This window comes from Sceloporus occidentalis, unplaced genomic scaffold, assembly GCF_023333645.1.
Source record: "Sceloporus occidentalis isolate IW3139 unplaced genomic scaffold, rSceOcc1.0.p SCAF_17, whole genome shotgun sequence".
In the NCBI taxonomy this organism is placed as follows: domain Eukaryota; kingdom Metazoa; phylum Chordata; class Lepidosauria; order Squamata; family Phrynosomatidae; genus Sceloporus; species Sceloporus occidentalis.
In genome coordinates, this window is record NW_028316997.1 from 10,177,583 (window position 1) to 10,184,220 (window position 6,638).

The 6,638-nt window shown below is 41.8% G+C and overlaps 1 non-coding gene across 1 annotated transcript; it reads right to left on the reverse strand.

Moving 5' to 3' along the window:
* Positions 1–228: 228 nt before the first annotated feature.
* Positions 229–358, reverse strand: LOC149302831 (small nucleolar RNA SNORA35). The gene has a single exon (XR_016272070.1). It is a non-coding gene; the product is annotated as a small nucleolar RNA SNORA35 (small nucleolar RNA).
* Between the last annotated feature and the right edge of the window lie 6,280 nt (positions 359–6,638).

A 6,638-nucleotide genomic window follows, 5' to 3' on the forward strand; every position in this document is an offset into this window, starting at 1 on the left:
ATTGTTTTTGGTGTTTTTTTCACATACTTTGTACTTCAGGTGTGAAATTACAGCTCCTGGTATATGTTGCTGTCACACAACACCCAGATATGTGTCCAGCAACATCTCCTGAGTACATTGATACCCCACATGCATGGGTTTGTCAGATTGTTTGGGGGCAAAAGGGCCACATTTGGAACATGAGCAATTCAAATTCAGTAGGAATTTTACATCTGGGTAAAGAAAAATGCTTGTACCCAACTATCAGTAGGGACAGGTTACAAGAAAGCCTGGCCTATCTCCAAGAAGGGATTTGATCTAGCACCTTAAGTGGTCCCTCATGCCACGGAATGGACACAGGGGTCACTTGACAGTGCAAATAAAAACGCTTAAAAATGGTGGAGCAAATAAAAGCTAAAAAACAGTAAATGTAACAAAAAATTAAAAAAAAATACAAAAATGGAGCAGGAACAAAAAAAAAATTAAAAATGGGAAACTGTGTGATACAGCTTGAAGCAGTCACCGACACAGAGTGCAGGTTTTCCAGGGCAATCTGGACAGTAAAATGTGGTGTCCTTTCTTTGCCCCCTGCTGTAGCATACCCTGCATCTCTTTTGGGGATTCTGCTTCTTTGCTGTAGGGGGGATTTTAAAAATAAAATGGGTAGCCCCAATTCTGTTGGTTCCCATCACTACTTCGGGACCAGGTGCATCACGGTACAAGATACCTGAAATTACTTCGAGCTGAAACTGCAAAAAAGACAGCTTCAGCCCAGTGTCTGCTTTTTTGTGCAGCAAAAAAGCGTTATAGGTTGCAATTTGCATTAGATAAATTGCAACCTTCTTGTACCAGGCCTTTGTCTTCCTCATAATGAGGTAGGGCTGTAGGAGTTGATCTGACAGATCAACTCCACCCATGTGCTTGTTATAGGCCCTGATGCACACTGGCTTTGTAGTGACCCCAGCTCTGCCACGGACAGAAACCTCCACGGTTCTCTCATCGTGGATGGTGCTCAGCATGCACACCTCTTTTCTGTCCTTGAACTTCAATGCCAAAAGCTCCTCTTGGCGTAGAGCTGAGGTCTCCCCCTTTCCTAGCCGGGTTCGTACCAGGCGTTGTGGGAAACCCAAGCGGTTCTTTTTTATAGAACCGCAAGCTACCGTATCGAAACAATACAGCAGCTTGAACAAAGGGACGCTTGTATAGAAGTTATCTACATACAAGTGGTAGCCTTTGTTCATAAGGGGGAATATTAGGTCCCAAACAATCTTGGCACTGGTGCCCAGATGATCTGGGCAACCTGGAGGGTCAAGGTAGCTATCCTTACCCTCGTATACCCGGAAGGCATGAGTATATCCTGTCTCGCTCTCGCAGAGCTTATACACCTTCACTCCATACCTGGAGCGCTTGGAAGGAATATACTGCTTGAATCCCAACCTTCCTTTATATTTCATTAGGGATTCATCCACGCAGATATTTTTTCCAGGTGTATAAACCTCTGGAAACCTGGCAGCGAGATGGGTAATCAGGGGGCGGATTTTGTACAGCCTATCAAACTGGGGGTCCTCCTTAGGGGGGCACAGGCTGTTGTCGCTAAAATGCATGAAACGAAGAATCATTTCATACCTTTGCCTAGTTATAGTTTGGGCAAAAATGGGGGTACTAAAGATGGGGCTGGTGCTCCAGTAGGAGCGGATGGAGGGCTTTTTTATAATGCCCATTAACATTGTGAGTGCCCAGAATTTAAGAAATTCTGGCACGTCAATGGGAGTCCATGGCTGTTTTGCCCAAAAAGAATTAGGGCTAGCAGCACGGTGCTGCTGGGCATAAATTTTTGTTTGTGTGACAATGTCTCCCAAGACATCGTCTCCCAAAAAAACCTGCACAAATTGCAGTGGAGTGAATCCTGTAACATCAATATTGATGCCAGGAATTCCAGAAAAAGGAGGGATAGCTGGCTTGTACCTATTAGGCGCTACCCATGCCTCTGGTGCACTGCCACGACTACGTGTGGTAGGCGTCCTAACAGCCACAGATACATCACTAGATGTATCTGTGAACTGACCAACGTCAAAATCTGACGCTGTATCAGTGGCCTCAGAATCTGTGGCCAAAAAGGCATACGCCTCCTCAGCCGTATACCGCTGCATGGTAAGAATTGCAGCAAAAATAGTGGGGAAGGAAAGGGTTAATGGCTATAATAAAAAATAAAAAAAAAACCTAAAAAAAGTAAAAAAAACTAAAAAAAGTAAAAAAACATGTAAAAAAAAAAAAACCCAAAAACAATTGCCACTATGCAAGATCACTGTTTATGCAGTGATCAATGGCAATGAAGGGGTTAATATTATATGGGTGGCTCTTATAAGAGCCTTTGGATCAATATATATATATTTTTATTAGGGAATACCTGAAATACCAGAACACACCGATCTGTCTCTCTCCCTCACTAGAAGCAAGTGAAGGAGGGGGGCAGATCCAATACTGATCAAAGGCAATGTTTAGAAAACATTGCCTTTGATTTATCAAATCATGATCACTCTTATGAGTGATCTGACCACTAGGGGTGTTATTCACTGGATGTCCATGACATCCAGCAACACCCCCCGATGATGTCAGCAGGCTCCGCCCCCCGGCTTGATGGGCGCCGCCATCTTGAAACACCGCGTGTGTTTCGAAGACACCGGCACCGGGAAGGTAAGTTGAGCATTTAGGAAGCGATCGCGAGTCGCTTCCTTTGCTAAACAGGTGTTGCAAAGATGCCTCGATACTGAGGCATCTTAGCAACACCAGCTAAGCAAAGGAAGCGACTCGCGATCGCTTCCTAAACCCGTTTTTCGGCGGCGAGCGCCGCCATGTTTGAAAGACGTGCAGTCTTTCAAACATGTTTTTTTTTTGCTCCTAGGAGCGATCGGGGGGGGGCGGGAATGTTTTTTTTGGTGTTGCTCAATGCCTCGATGTCGAGGCATTAGAGCAACACCGTTTGAGTGAAAAAATCGATCACGGATCGATTTTTTCACCCGTTTAAAGACGTGCCGGTCCTGGCACGTCAATTGTCATAATCGTCACGATTTTCAGTGACGTGCCCGGACCGGCAATTGTCACGAAGGGGTTAAAGAAAAATGTATTTTTAAAGAAAAAATACACATTAGTGAAATGGTAAAAGAGTGTTTTATCTAATGAACAGGAATACATGTATTTTAAAATTTTTGGTATTTATTATGCAGTTAGTCAGCATATGTTATATACAAACAGAAAGTTGGAAAACCAAAAGCCATTTTAGGTCCCCCACCCCCTAATTTATAATTATTACTTATATTTGTGCCTCTCTGCTCCCCAGATATGCCACTCTGCTCCCCAGATAAGCTTTATGCCACCCAGATAAGCTTTATGACCTCCCTGATATGCTTTATGCTCTAGATTTGCCACTCTGCTCCCCAGATGTGCTACTCTGCTCTCCAGATATGCTTTACGCCCCCCCTAGATATGCCACTCTACCCTCAGATATGCAACTCTGCTCCCCCACCAGACTTACCAATGCCTCCCCAGACTGCCTGTTCTCTAGCGGAGGCAGCTGGTGGCCGTCTGCGCGATGCGCATAGATAACCTCTGCCGCTGCTCGCAACTTCCGTCAGGGCTTCTATGCAGGCGCTTGGTCATAGAAGCCCCGGCGGAAGTGCGGGCAGCAGCGGGGGTTGTCTGCGCGCATTGCACAGACGTTCATCTGCTTCCCGAGAAGAGGATACAGGTCCACTGCATCGCTGCAGGGAATCCTCCTGTCTGGCAGGCGGTGAATGTCTGCATGATGCGCTCAGACAACCTCTTCTGCTGCCATCACTTCCGCTGGGGCTTCTGTGGTGGCGCACCAGAAGGTCATCTAACACTGGCGCTCCTTCATAGAAGCCCCGGCGGAAGCGCGGGCAGCAGCGGGGATTGTCTGCATCGCACAGGCATCCATCAGGTGAAAATTAGGGAAAAAAGGAAACATTTTCACAGTTTCACCTATAAAAACTATATATAACCATTGCAAATGGAGAAAAAAATCCAAAAGTGTATTTAGGTATTTGTCTTGGAAACACCACATATGCCTGGTATGCTTATTTATTTTGGCACTTACAGGGTTAAATATGAATGACGGGCATCTCTGTTTCTAAACAAGATTTTTTAAAAGATCCTTAGCTCAGAGCAATTGACCTGGAAGCACCCTTGACCTTCAGGTCAGTGCTGTTATTTTTTTATTTTTTTTAACTCTTTCAATGCTAATGCTCCATAGGAGCACAACATTGACTGTTATTTAGTCCCCACAAGCTTATGGGGATAACTATTAACCCCTGCATACACACATCGTAATGGAATGATCAGGCAGCAGGGGAGGGTTGGGGCTAGTCTCCACACATATCAACACACAACCCCCTTCTCTGAAGCTGCCTGTGGCAGCTGAAAACTTGATCGTCGGTTTACCAGCGATTTTTGAGTTTTGAGCCTGCAGAATCGATCATGTAGGAGTGGTCAAAGGCTCGGGGGGGGCTCGGGGTGGCTGTTCTGGTCTGCCCAGACAGCAGCAGTGCCCCACCGATCACCATGTTGGCATTTGTTTTTTAATGAAGTACCAGATACGTCACAGAGCCCTCTTGGGCATGTTTTATGTGCTTCTTTGGATAGTTTTGGAAGTATTTTATTAACAAAAGTATTGGTATTTACATGTATGTTGCAATGTTGTCAAATAAAGTAAAAAAAAAAATAGAGACAAATACAAAAAATGACAAAGTCTCCATCCAGACTGATAAAAACAGAACAAGACATGCAGGATCCAGAGTTGCCAAGATGATAGAAATTATTACAAGCACCCACAGGTGGTATTTTTGACAAATATTTAGTATTGAATACTTTGTTTTATAATGTTTTATAATTTTCACTGCTTGACCGGGCAAAATTTAACTTTTTAAATTCAGGTTGTGCCATAAGGAGTGAAATCTTACAAGTATTACATTCCCTGGAATAATACACTGACACAGGTGTGTTACTCATTGTAAGAGTATCCTATCTTTGTATGCAAATACCAATCAACACTAGAATTATTAGGTTTATGATCATTCTAAAGAAGATTCTGAGATGCTGACTTAGCTAGATCAAGCAAGAAAGATTACTTTTTAAAGGAATTTAATGTGGTCAGTCAGAACCAAACAAGTATAGGCCAGATAAATGCTCAGTGGGGGTTTGTTTGTGTTCCAGTTTTTACTATGTTAATAGACAGATTTTTACCGTTTTGCCTTATCGCCTAGGAAACACTGCTTTAGAGAAATGCTATTCTAAGGGCTGAGAGCTAAGCGGCTTTATCACTGTTTTTTTATAGGAATTTCATTTGACGAGTAGACATCAAAGATGCATAATTATAAACATATGAAACCATGGTTGCTACAATATTTATTAATATGTGGATTTTTTCTTAAAATACTCTATATTGTTTAAAAAAAGTTCAATATATTGCAACATTGCAGTTCTTGTTTGTTTTTCTGGTGAAAGTACTCCTTGTTTAAATTATTATTCTCCTAAACAGAATAAACCTGGAAGGTATTTTGTGGCACAGAGCATTTATGTATATTTTGCATGTGCTCTGCAGCTATCATTGTTGGTTATAACATTTAATGAAGGTCTACACCCTTAATATTAACGCTAAATGAGCAACCACAAAAGTCCATAAGGTTGTAGTAGAGGTTATACTATTTTCCAAAGAATATCCTAAAACCAGAAAATGGTAGATAGAGGCTTTTACATAGAAAGTTATATGAGCACAATACCAACAACAGAAACAAACCCTGTACATGACCTTAAAAGAAAAAATTCAGTTTAAACAAAATCCAGGTGCTACCCCCAGCCGAAAATATATAATAAAGTGAAAAGAGGGGAACATGAGGATATTTAATACAAAAGATTATATTCTATATATTATATATCAATTTATAAATACATTGAGGTGTTTGTTTACCATGTATTTATAAATTGAATATCTTTTGTATTAAATATCCTCATGTTCCCTTTTCACTTTATTTTATATCATACACAAAAAGAAAGGTTGGAATGCAGCACTCAGCAGTAAAATGGTGCACGAGCCAGGGTACCACCAAGTCCCTCAATAAATCCAAAATTAAGAAGCAAAGGCTCAGCACTCAAATGATAAGGTGAGTTTATTTCACACAGGCAACGTTTCGACGCACAGGTCTTTCTCAAGCCTTGAGAAAGACCTGTGCGTCGAAACGTTGCCTGTGTGAAATAAACTCACCTTATCATTTGAATGCTGAGCCTTTGCTTCTTTATTTTGGATTTATTTTATAACAGTCACAGTCACACTTAGAAAATGGTCTCTTGATGGTGGCAAGCACCTTTGCAAGCACCTTTGCAGTGCCAGACAGCACGTAACACAAATTTGAAATACACATAACATTATAAGCTCAGAAAGAATTGGCTTCCAATTTGTCGTCATACCAGAAACCGAAATACTGTTGCTTATAAATGTAGTGGATATGGTGTAATAAAGTAGAAAACTGACCAGAAGACATCATGTATTAAGATTTTGGATTCTTCTCCCACAGTGTAGTTGTTGATCTGAGTCTTCAGAACTACTGAACTATATAGATATTGGATATAGCTGTCGGGTGTTTCAA